This window comes from Canis lupus, chromosome 31, assembly GCF_011100685.1.
Source record: "Canis lupus familiaris isolate Mischka breed German Shepherd chromosome 31, alternate assembly UU_Cfam_GSD_1.0, whole genome shotgun sequence".
In the NCBI taxonomy this organism is placed as follows: Eukaryota; Metazoa; Chordata; class Mammalia; order Carnivora; family Canidae; genus Canis; species Canis lupus.
In genome coordinates this window covers 14,402,396-14,415,204 of record NC_049252.1, presented here as the reverse complement: position 1 = coordinate 14,415,204, position 12,809 = coordinate 14,402,396, and the positions used below count along the sequence as shown (strand labels likewise).

Below are 12,809 nucleotides of genomic sequence, written 5' to 3'. Positions count from 1 at the left end.
TTTAAATATTCTAAATTTGGAAGATAAATCTTAGAAAAATTTGACCTCTTACACCGATGTAATTTCCATATTCAGTTCCTGTGAACCTGAGAGCCCTCCTTTATTTCCCCTTGTCAGGGATAAGACTTGCAGAAAGCTGTAAATACATGCTTATTACCAGCCTAAGATTTACACAGATAGGAAATCATAAGTAGATAGAGTTGCTGTATAGTTCAGCTTTGTCTGAATTAGAAATAAATCATGTTTGTATAATCTAGTCTTAGCTAGTTCTATTTATTCAGCCAAGTTATTTCCTGCACAGAATCTGCCTTTGCCTGGCAGTTGGAATCTTTTTTTTTCTTTTTTTTTTTTTGCTTCAAATTGCTTCTCATTACATTTATTTTGAAGTGCCACCACATGCAGCTTGTGGTTGATTTACTTTCGGTCCAGCTAATTTCATCCACAGTGCTCATCTTAAGAAAGCAGGTTCTTCCGGATTTGCTGATTTCCTAATCATTCTTTCTGTAATAAATCATATAGTGTCATTAGACTTTACAGGATTTATTTCCTCACCTTTACAGAAATAATTTGTTATTAAATATGATTTGATGGAAACAGAACTATATTGTATATTGAGGCACCTTGCTTATTTTCATTGTGTCTCCGGTCCACCCACCCAAATGACTTCACCTGTCATGTCTGCCTCATTGGCAAAATGAAGGAGTAGGATTGTGTCAGTTGTTCTCAATTCTGAGTGCTTATTAGAAGCATCTGGGGAACTCCAAAAATACAACTGTCTGGCCATACTAGATGAGCTAAGTCAGATTCCCCTGAGATAAGACCTAGGCATTGGCATTTTATTAAAAGCTCAACCAGACACCACTGGATGAATGATTTTCATGGGTCTTTCTAACTTTATGATTCCCTTATTCTGATATTAATGACTTGGACTCCTTCTCCTACCTAATCTTTATAGATAGTATAGGAAGAGGAGGGCTTGCTTGATTTGATTCACAGTTATGGATATGCCATCATGTGACGTTTTAACCTCACTGAGTTGTGAAAAGTGAATAACAAATTTGTGTCCTGAATCTCTTAAGATTTTTTTCTTTTTTAAGATTTTATTTATTTATTCATGAGAGACACACAGAGAGAGGCAGAGACATAGACAGAGGGAGAAGCAGGCTCCTCACAGGGAGCCCCATGTGGGTGGGACTCACTCCCTGGGCCCCAGGATCATGCCATGAGCTGAAGGCAGACGCTCAACTGCTGAGCCACCAAGGTGTCCCTCTTAAGATTTTCTAAAGAGTTAATTTTTATTTCCACAATTTAAAATAAAAAATTTTTATTTCCAACACTATATACTAAATGCTAAATGAAAGATGAAGATGCCTTCCATGGTATCTATACTGAGGGGGACAGTCCAGAAAACCAGGGATTTGGAGAGGTATGCCTGAGGTGCAATGGAAGCCAAGAAAACACTGCCTGTCCCGGACGGAGATAGAAGAATTTTTTTGAATCCTATGTTGGCACTGTGAGTACAAATGTCTAGAGGAAAAGGGAGTGGGGATCCCTGGGTGGCGCAGCGGTTTGGCGCCTGCCTTTGGCCCAGGGCGCGATCCTGGAGACCCAGGATCGAATCCCACATCAGGCTCCCGGTGCATGGAGCCTGCTTCTCCCTCTGCCTATGTCTCTGCCTCTCTCTCTCTCTGTGACTATCATAAATAAATAAAAAAATTAAAAAAAAAAAAAAGAAAAGGGAGTGGATGCTGGAGGATGGGGTGATGGGGAAGATGTGCTGTTCTTTGAGAAGTGCAAAGAGTTCAATCTAATGTGGACAGCTTGAGATGAGAAAGATGGAAAGGTTATAGGGGGAGCATATTATGAAGATCTTATTTGAACTTTATCCATATAATTATCTCTACTCGCTTCCCTAGGAATCACTCAACCTCTCTCCACCACTGTGGCATTAATTAGATGTTTTCAGAGATTTATACTATTATATTTAAATAAAACAATAAACTCCTTGGAGAAGAAAATAATTCAAAGTATGTTTATAGGAAATTTCTGGTTTGGTAAGTACATTTATTCATGTTGTAAGATTTTTAAAGTTTTTTTTTTTTTTTTTTTAATTTCATGTCAGATGGGTAATGTGCCATGGTCATAACAAGGTTTCAGGGAGGCACATGTCACACAACGGCATGAGCCCCCAATCATTACGCTCATGAACTACAAAAGGATCCTCTTATTCTTCTTTGACTCAACATCATTATTTTATATTAGATTTTATTTCCTTATCTTACTATAATTCCTTAGTTCTTATTCTAGTAATTATTTGGCTAAATAATAAATTGTTTTTCTTCATAGACATCCTTCTTAGAGTAGAACAAGTGTGCTTTCCTACTCAAATATACTTCAACCTAAACTAATAACTCTTAATCAGGATGTCTGCCTTCTTCATCACCCTATAAATTAATTTTCTCCTCTTTCTCCTATTCTCTTCTTTAACTAGAAAAGATAGGTCTTCTACAAAACTGTCCATCACTTTTTTTTTTTGTCCATCACTTTTTAAGCTCATATTGATTTCTGCTTCCCCTAGAATTGGTGGTACTTGATTTTTAAAAAAATTTGAAATCAAAGTACTCCAAATTATTTTGTATTATTTTCTATTTTATTAATTTTTGCTATCTACATGATAGCAATATAAATAATGATTAGAATATTGAGCCACATTAGCCAAGAAAACCCTAGAGAAATAAAGAGACTCATGTCACTAGCTATTATAATGTGTCACAATGGTCAGTAAATAAACTTATATGAGACTGGTATTAGAAATGACTTGTAGATCAGTAAAATGGAACTAACAGTCCATTAACATGTCTAAGCATATTTAATGATAATTCAAATTTAGTGTGGATCAATGAACTGGTACCTAAAAGGCCTTTGACAAATCCTATACTTGGGTCTTAAAAATTCTGACAAATCCAACATTTCTTTTTAATTAAGGAAAAAGAAAGAAAAAGAAAACAAATATATTAATAAGAAACACAAGCCATCAGTGTGATAGGAAAAGATACAACTTCTTGGACATTAAAATTTTATATGCATGTGTATACACAACATATTAAAGCCAGCATCATTTTTAATGGAAGCTTTTTAAGTTTTTGTCATGACAGATGAATTCTCATCACTACTAGTACTCCCAGTTTAGAAGTACTAATATAATTAGACATGAGAAAGTACTGAGAGGTATGGATATTTAAAAGAAGGTGACACAACAATCATTATTGGCAGATGATAGTAGATTAAGAGAAATAAGTAAGAGAATATCATTATGAACAATGAGATAGATTAGTAAAGTACTTGATTTCACACACAAAAATACATCCAAATCAATCATTTTCCGATATATATAGAATAATTGGTTGGATAATGTGGTAGTGGGAAATTAGCAATTGTAGTAGCAACCAAAGAAGAAAATACTTAGAAATGAAGCTGACTGGGCAGCCCCGGTGGCTCAGCGGTTTAGTGCCACCTTCAGCCCAGGGCATGATCCTGGAGACACAGGATCGAGTCCCACATCGGGCTTCATGCATGGAGCCTGCTTCTCCCTCTGCCTGTGTCTCTGCCTCTCTCTCTGTGTGTCTCTCATGAATAAATAAATAAAATTTATATAAAAAAAGAAATGAAGCTGACAACAAAATTGTAGAAAGTTGTTGAAGAAAAGTTAATACTCTTGAGAGATTTAGCAGAAAAAGATTGGAAGAAATACTCAAACTGCTGGAGTTGGGCAAGACATGATATCCCCAAAGGACATTTTCAAAATAAGACGGTTGCTCAACTATCTTCTAAGGAGGGTGATTTTTGGTAACTGGAGGGCCCTTTGTTTGAACATCAAGACAAGTTTGAGGAATCAAATTGAGATGGACTGGCTTGCAATCAAGTTTGCAAGCCACTCCCTATTTCAGCCCCAAATAGAGCTGATAATGAATAAGCACAGACATGTCCACTAGGGATTTTTCTCTAAGGTGTGTTTTGCAGAACCTGTTTTCCATCTAACCTATGAAAACTCTATAGTTATGTTCAGTAAGGTCTTTGGATGAAAAGATGTTTTTTTAGAATAGAAGAGAGATGCTGAGCTCATGTATCCTGGTAGTCTGAGGCACGGATCAAATACAAAGACAGCTATTTGGACATTGTCTCATCCCCCCCCCACCCCCTCCCCCACCCAATTAGGGGACATCCGAAATCTGGGTTACCATGAGAAAATATTTGCAATAGTTTTGGCAAAGTTCTAATAACCTATATAATAATGGTCTTCCAATTCAGTTAAGCTAGGAAGAGACAAATCATAAAAGGGCAAAGGCAATTCAAATAGTAAAAGACACAAGTAGTCAGGGCACCTGAGTGACTCAGTCAGTTAAGCATCTGCCTTCGGGTCAGGTCATTATCCCAAGGTCCTGGGATGGAACCCTGGCATCAGGTTCCTTGCTCAGCAGGGAGTCTGCTTCTCCCTCTACTTCTCCCCCCTGCTTGTGATTTTTCTCTCTCTCATCTCTCTCTCTCAAATAAGTAAAATCTTAAAAAAAAAAAAAAGATACAAGTGGTCAATAAGCATGTAAATAGCATACAACTTTACTTATAAAGTAGAGCACATTGAGAGTAATGGAAATGCAAATTATCACCTATCAGACTGGAAACACATATATATATGTTTCATTTATCTGAAGATGATTTCCAAATGATGGCAAACTTGTGGGAGAAAGAGATGTCATCTATTGATGGTGGGATATGAACTGGCACTCTTCTTCTATAGGGTAACTTAGAATTTTATTTATTTAAAACCTAATATGGATGGATAGATAGGTAGGTAGATAGATAGATAAACATTACCTTTGACCTATCAATCACAATTCTGAGAATTTACCCTAAAAATTAATCAGACCTATACAGAAAAATATATGTGGAAGGATGTTCATTGTAGAATTTCTTATAAAAGTCAGAAACAATTAAATCAACCATAGAGTATTTGCTAAATAACTTATGGTATAACTACATTACCACATTAAAGAATACTATGCATCCATTAACGATGATATAGTAGATAATTACTTATTGACCTGGTGAGATATGTATAATCTTTTGTTAAGTATTAAAGGCAAATTTGTACAACTAAATATTATTTATGATATCATTTGGCTAAGAAAGCTTTCTCTATATGTCTGTATCAGAATCCATATGTATGAATGTGTCTACAAAGACACAAGCATACTCTGTTTACATGTTTAGGAAGTGAAATTTTGAGTCATCTTAATGATTTCTATGCTTCTTTCATATGAAATAAAAATAATTAACTTGTATGATGATGACAAAGAAAGATTCATGGCCCCGTCAGATCTTTTAATATTTTTACTATTTCCCAAAAAATATTTGTTTTATGTTCTTACTTTACTCTAGTTTGTAACTTTATTTAAAACATTTTTTTTAAAGATTTTATTTATTTATGCGAGAGAGAGAACCAGCATGAGAAACAGAGGGAGAAGCAGATGCCCCGCTGAGCAAGGAGCCCGATGTGGGGCTCGATCCCAGGCCTCTGGGATGATGACCTGAGCTGAAGGCAGGCCCTCAACCTACTGAGCCGCTCAGGTGCCCCTAGTTTGTAACTTTAAACTCTATTCACTTAAAATAAAGCAATAGCTTCTTTCTCCCTCAGGGATCTTCATCACGCCCTGTACTTTTTTGGCAGAGAAGAGCTGGCAGGAGGGCGTGTCAAGTGTTTTCTGGTGTTTAGAGGTAAGAACATTACTATTTGGCATCTATTCCAATACAGTCGCCCTAAGCAATTCTGCTGAACCAAGAACATTGCCAGTATGTGTATGTGTTTAAGATTCCAAGAAGTGAGCTATTAAAACAATAAAAGAAGTGCTGGATGACAGCTTCTGGGAATATGTGTGTATGCACTTTCAGAGAGAATACCTGAAACCAAGCCAATGCACAGACTACATGGACCATTGGACCATTTTTCTTGCTACTCTTCCGTATACTTTATAAGCCATACTAGTGTTTGCAGATACTCTTGCATTTAAACCCACATAAGACACTTTTTTAAAAAGTATTTATTTATTTATTTTAGAGAGTTGGGAAGGTGATAGAAAGGGAAAGAGTGAATCTTGAGCAGACTCCCTGCTGAGCAGGGAGCTAGATAAGGGGCCCAATCCTATAACCCTGGAATCATGACCTGAGCTGAATTCAAGAGTTGGATACTTAATCATCTGTGCCACCCAGGCACCTCTCAAGTAAGATACTTTTTTTAAAAGATACTTTTAAGATACCTTCTTGAGGTGCTTGTTGAAAAGACAGAATAAACGTTGTTGGGAGCATGGAGAGTGAAAAAGGCAAAGAACTTGGGTCATTTAGGCCAGCTCTTAGCCATTTAATTAGATGCTTTAAATGTGAGCATATTTTTTAACCAACAAAGAAATTACAGGGTAGCCTAGAAAGAGAAATCACTCAAACCTTAAATGTAGGAGACAGAGAAGAGGGAACAATCTTATCAGTGAAATATCTCAGCAGCATATGTCTCTTTTGAGGAACTATTAGTGTATAGTAGATTTTCCACTATAAAAGGATGTACCTTGCAATAAATTTCTGTTCTCCCATGGATGCAAACTTGTGCAGATGATGGAATAAGGGTATGTTTATTCCAATATGTGTTCCTTTGAATCAGCCTGTTTTTGGTAACATTAACCCTAAAGTGCTAATGAGCCTCATTACTTTCTGCATTTGCTAGTAAATTACTGGGCAAAAATTTATTCTTTTAAAAAGTCTAGGGGCACCTGGGTGGCTCAATTGGTTAAGCATCTGACTCTTTTTTTTTTTTTTTTTTTTATGATAGGCACACAGTGAGAGAGAGGCAGAGACACAGGCAGAGGGAGAAGCAGGCTCCATGCACCGGGAGCCCGACGTGGGATTCGATCCCGGGTCTCCAGGATCGTGCCCTGGGCCAAAGGCAGGCGCTAAACCTCTGCGCCACCCAGGGATCCCAGCATCTGACTCTTGATTTCAGTTCAGATCATGATCTCAAGGTTATGGGATCAAGCCCTGCATCGGGCACCCCACTCAGTGGGAAGTCTGCCTGAGATTCTCTCTCCCTCTGCCTACTACCTCCCCTCCCTGACTCTCTCTAAAATAAAATCTTTAAGAAAAAAAGTCTAAAGAAAGTTAGCTAATAAACTCCTTGAGTAGGCCCAGCAGATCAAATAATTTGCCACATTGACTGGTTACTAGGTTCAGAATAAGAATTCCAGGGAGGGGGATGCCTGGGTGGCTCAGAGATTGAGCATCTGCCTTTGGCTCAGGGCATGATCCTGGGGTCCTGAGATTGAGTCCCACATTGGGCTTCCTGCATGGAGCCTGCTTCTTCCTCTGCCTATGTCTCTGCCTCTCTGTTCTTTCATGAATAAATAAATGAAATCTTAAAAAAAAAAAAAAAAAAAAGAATTCCAAGGAGGGACTTATTGGGAAGGCAGGAATGGAGGATTATAACTTCCTTTATTTATGCTTTACGTCCACTAAGAAAAAATGCTTGTTGATACAAAACTGCCTGGATATTTTAATATTTTTTTTGCAAGTTTTATATTACTTATCATTTATGTACCCTCATTTCCTAAAGAGGAAGGAAGGATAGAACTGAGTGATAAACTAGACAATGGGAGTGGTTTAGTGGGCCATAGTGTCTTTCCTTTGTGTTTCCAGCATTTGCCTACTACTAAGGAAATCTTAGGACACTTTGTATAAATGGGGCACAGGGTTCATTACTCAGCACTTTAGTCAGCGAGTCACCATGACTGGCATCTCTGTGGCAGCTTTAGGAAACTACAGAGGATTTATTGTGAATGAGATGAGCTGGATGCACTGTCTCTTAGCTGGATCTTACCAGTTTGTCCACATTCTGAGGACTAACCAAATTATTTTTTTAAATATTTTATTTATTTATTAGAGAACACACATGTGAGAGAGGATGAGAGAGAGGGAGAGAGAGATAGCAGGGGCAGAGGGAGAGGGAGAAGCAGATTCCCTGCTGAACAGGGAACCCAACATGGGGTTCAATCCCAGGACCCTGGGATCATGACCTGAGCCAAATGCAGACACTTAACTGACTGAGCCACCCAGGTACCCCTCCAAATGATTTTTTAAGATGCTCCCAGACCATTCCAGTTTTCATAATGACTCTTGTTTTCTACAACAAGCTAAACTTAGTTCATTATGATTTGTCAAAGGCTGACTAAGAGAAGTAGCTGGGAACTAAGAAAGGTATAAAATGAGAGAGGCGGGCTGCCTGGGTGGCTCAGTTGGTGAAACATCTGCCTTCGGCTCAGGTTGTGATCTTAGGGTCCTGGGAGCCAGCCCTGCATCGGGCTCCCTGCTCAGCAGCGAGTCTGCTTCTCCCTCTCCCTCTGGATCTCTCTGGCTCTTGCTTTCTCTCAAATAAATAAATAAAATATTTTTTTAAAAAATGAGGAAAATAAATCATATATTTTGAATGAGTATAATTGGTGGCCTGACTAGGAGGCAAACTGCTCCAGAGTGGAATGAAAAGAATAGAAAATAGGAACACAGTTGGGTAGAGCAGAAAAAGCATGCACAGTTAAAACAGATCAATGTGAATATAGCTCTTAAGCCCATTAGGTTTCTAAAATTGAGAGTAATGAACATATCGAATATTGTTTATTCTAGGGACCTTTTTTTCAAAAGAATTTTGATTCTCAAGGGTGAACTGTCTTTTTTTTTTTTTTTAAGATTTTTATTTATTCATGAGAGAAAGAGGCAGAGGCACAGGCAGAGGGAGAAGCAGGCTCCATGCAGGGAGCCCGACGTGGGACTTGATCCTGAGTCTCTAGGATCACGGCCTGGGCCAAAGGCTGCTCTAAGCCGCTGAGCCACCCGGGCTGCCCATGAACTGTCTTTAAAGTATGTCACAGTCTTTTTCACAGTGACAGAAGAAGGATGCATCAAAAGTTGATCAACTTTTGATCTATACTGTTAATTCCCTACATGGCAATAGTAAAATTCAATCCTGCTGACTGGAGTAATTCCCTTCCAGAGAACTCGGATATTCTCATAAAACAGCTGGCATTGCCTGAAAGGGAGGTATTGTTGGTAGGTAAGCCAGCATCCTAGAGGCTGGGACTCTGCCAGCATCTCATATAACAAACATGTTGCTGATCCACTTTTGTTTGTTTTCCCAGACAAAAATGATTACAACATACTTCAGGGCCAACACAGAAACTTTGCCTTTGTAATGTATTAACTTGCTCTCAACCTTCAGATGTTCAAAATTGCTAAACTAAATGACAATATCCAACCTAAAAAAAATACTAAAACCTGGCTAAAAACTCAATTGGCCAAGAAGTTATTTGTATATTACTTTTGTAAACAGATCACCAGTTTTGTTTTTTTGGGAGGTATTTTTGGAAGTGTTGCCAAAGAAGAAAAATTTCCATATTTCTGTAAATATACATATATTTACATATATATAATATATTTTCTTTCATTAGGAAGCTCTGATTTAGTGGCATACATACTAGATTAAATTTCAAAACACTTGGATACTAACTGTACTACTTTGAACAAGTCATTTAAACTCCTTGAACTTTGGTTCATTCATTTGTAAAATGAGGATAGTAATGCTTCCACTGACTACTACATAGTATGATTAAAATGATTAAATGAAATATTGTACATGAAAGCAATTATCACCTACAAGGTGTGGTACAAATGTGAGGGCCAGAGGGGTTGTCCTTGCAACAGGTGCTGGTCCTGAGGCACTGGAGAAATAGAGTAGACTATGCCAGTTCTATCTCATTGTTCTGCGACTGAGAGCCTAGAAGAAAACAAAGGAGTGGCTCTTGAGTTGGCAACTCCTATTTCTCCATTAATATTCAGAGAAAAATAATTTTCAAGCTCTCTCCCCCAATGAAATGAGTCCTTTCCTCAAACTGTTGGAAAAACTCATCAAGTATTTAGGTGTTTCCTCTGTTCTGCTTTTTATCTAGAACTGTGTTGTCCTAGTGACTTGTGAATCTTGAACTCATGAAGTACAGCTAGTCAAAACTGAGATGTGTGTAAGTGGAAAATACATGGCAGAGTTTGAAGACAATAGTCCAAAAAGAAACAAAAAAGTAAAATTTTTTTTACATATTATATATTATTATATTATATTTTACATAATATATATTTTATATATTACAAAAAAGTAATATATTTTTTACCTTGATTACATGTTGTAATAATAATATTTTAGATTATTGAGCTAAATAAAATATATTGTTAAAATAAATTAAATAGAAAGAAAGAAAGAAATAAAAGATAAATAAATAAAAGAAAGAAAGAAAAGAAAGAAGAAAGGAAGGCCATTCCATCACCCAAAAGTAAGCAGTCAGTTTCATTCATTTCTTCATTCATCCATTCATACACTCAATGAGAATAGGGAATGGAGAAATTTGACAGTCTCATATCCTGAAAGGACAGAACAGAAAGAAATTATTTCTCTCTTTTGACTCTCATGGTTCTGAAAAGGAAGAAATACTCTTTTTTTTTATTTATTTATTTTTTATTTTTTTTATTATTTATTTATGATAGTCACACAGAGAGAGAGAGAGAGAGAGAGAGAGGCAGAGACATAGGCAGAGGGAGAAGCAGGCTCCATGTACCGGGAGCCCGATGTGGGATTCGATCCCGGGTCTCCAGGATCGCGCCCTGGGGCAAAGGCAGGCGCTAAACCGCTGCGCCACCCAGGGATCCCCAGGAAGAAATACTCTGATTGAGCTTTATACTGTATGTATTCAAGTTTCTTATTAAAATCTTATAAGATGGTTATTTGCATTCATTTTTTATCTCCCTTCTGAAGGTCTAGATGCCTTAAAGTCAGAAAATTAATTTACATATCTTGCTTTCTACGTAACAGGTGCTCAGTAATGTCATAGAATGCTATGGGTAAAATAAATAATACAATCTGTTTATTAATTTATCTTTCTGACCAAAATTAAAATTTGAACCTAAAATGCCATGTAATTGATTCAATGTTGATGATATATACATTTTTTTAAATGTGGCTTGTGGTGTCAGATACATTGTGTTGCCTTTTATCTGTTAAATTACCTGCAGAAGTACTTTACATGGGAGTGAATAAATTCTTCCTAGATTAGGTCCTGGCTGATGAGGAAACATTTATTCCTAAAATACAATCCTTACCCACTTTCATCATCTCACTAACAAACTAAAAATTGTCCGAGGAAGAAACTGATAAACATTGTATGAAATATGAAAGAAAAAAAAGCAGTAAGAGAAGAACAATAATATCCCATTAACCTGGCAGATCTGGAGTGAAAACCCAGCAGGGGGATGGAGCAGGTTAGAGGTGGGAACAGCCAAACAGCACAGTGAGCACTCAGCAGGCTCCCAGCCCAGCAAACCCCTGGGGTCTGAACAGCCTCAACCAGTCTAGAAGGGAGGGCTTGGGGGAAGGGCCCAGCTCAGCCGCAGGGATCAAAGAGAAGCAGGGGAAACAGCCAGAGCAGTGTCTGCTCTTTGAGCAAAGATAATGGAATCCTCTCAGAGTGAAGAGAATGAACACACAGAGAGATTTAAAAACACAACAAACCCAGAGCTGATCTGATTCCTTTATTCCATACCTCAAATTCATCAGGCTTGTCCTCAATTCAAAATCACACTATATTGAATTACAGGGTTAGAAAAAAAAATAAAAGGGCATCCTGTTGAGTGTTTTTCCAACCGAGGGTTGCAACTCTTTAGTGTGGGAAATCAATTCAGTGGGTGGAGATTTGCATTTAAAAAAATGAAATAAAATAGAGGATTTGCAAATATTGGGGTAAATACTGTTTGTGAAAATTTGGGGCTCTGTGTGTGTTTGTGTGTGTGTTTGTACAGATAAGAACATGGGTCGCAGTCAAGCAAACTGAAACTCCGTGAAAACTGATGTAGTCTATCCCACTCTAATTGAGGTCTACAAAAATCAATTCTCGGAAATTAGATCTTCAGGAAGAGCGATTTCATAAACTCTTTATTTTTCGATTTCATAAACTCTTAAGACTAATCCTCATGCAAGGTGTTTTTCCTGCATTCTACAAAGGTAGAAAATGTCACAGACTCCGAGCAATCTTTCAACAAAAACAGTCAGTTCTTCAGAAAAGAGGTCCAGGATCAGGCATTTCATTCTGATAAAGCTAATGATGTTTGTCAGAAACTGTGGGCAACCTTCCTTTAAAGCCCCTAATTAAGGAGCGGGAATGAGAAAAAAATGGTAATAGCATGTCTCAAACGTGAAGCTGCTGCTTGGCTCCTATTCATTAGGGAGCCCACAAACTGTGGGCTCTATTTAAGGAAGGTCTGGGATGGTTTGAGGAAAAAATGAAACAATCCTTCAAATGTTTCTTTCTAGTCCAATTCTGTTCTCCACTTACTTATCTCACCTTGACTTACTTCTTGAAATTTTAGTCAAATTTGATTTATAGTCTACTTTATAATTTAAAGGCAGACCAGAATGGATAGAGAAAGGACCAGACAGAGAAGAGAGCAGAAACTGTATTAAAGATTCTGGCAAAATGCGAAGCCGATCCCTGATCCACCCGAGACAACCACCAGTGACGGAGCGAAGTGATCAGTTTCTAACTCTCCAGGAACTAAGCATCAAATTCAAGGCCGACTAAATGAAGGAAGGACAGTTAACAACAGACTTCAGTATTTTCTGCAAAGCATGAAAGGCAAGAAGAGATTTGGGGGTGAAGGGGTGGAAATCCTTAAAAGAAGTC

At 37.6% G+C, this 12,809-nt stretch overlaps 1 long non-coding RNA gene and 1 other non-coding gene across 3 annotated transcripts; one reads left to right on the top strand and one right to left on the bottom strand.

The window, feature by feature from the left end:
• The first annotated feature begins 1,365 nt into the window (after window positions 1-1,365).
• Window positions 1,366-9,387, top strand: LOC119867044. 2 transcript variants are annotated; one of them, XR_005382164.1, is made up of 4 exons: window positions 1,366-1,513; window positions 1,917-2,054; window positions 5,693-5,772; window positions 8,779-9,387. It is a non-coding gene; the product is annotated as an uncharacterized LOC119867044 (long non-coding RNA). The 2 variants fall into 2 exon arrangements; XR_005382162.1 differs by lacking the exon at window positions 8,779-9,387 and adding an exon at window positions 6,875-6,924.
• Window positions 2,117-2,220, bottom strand: LOC119867139. Its single transcript, XR_005382505.1, has one exon. It is a non-coding gene; the product is annotated as a small nucleolar RNA U13 (small nucleolar RNA).
• Window positions 9,388-12,809: the final 3,422 nt, after the last annotated feature.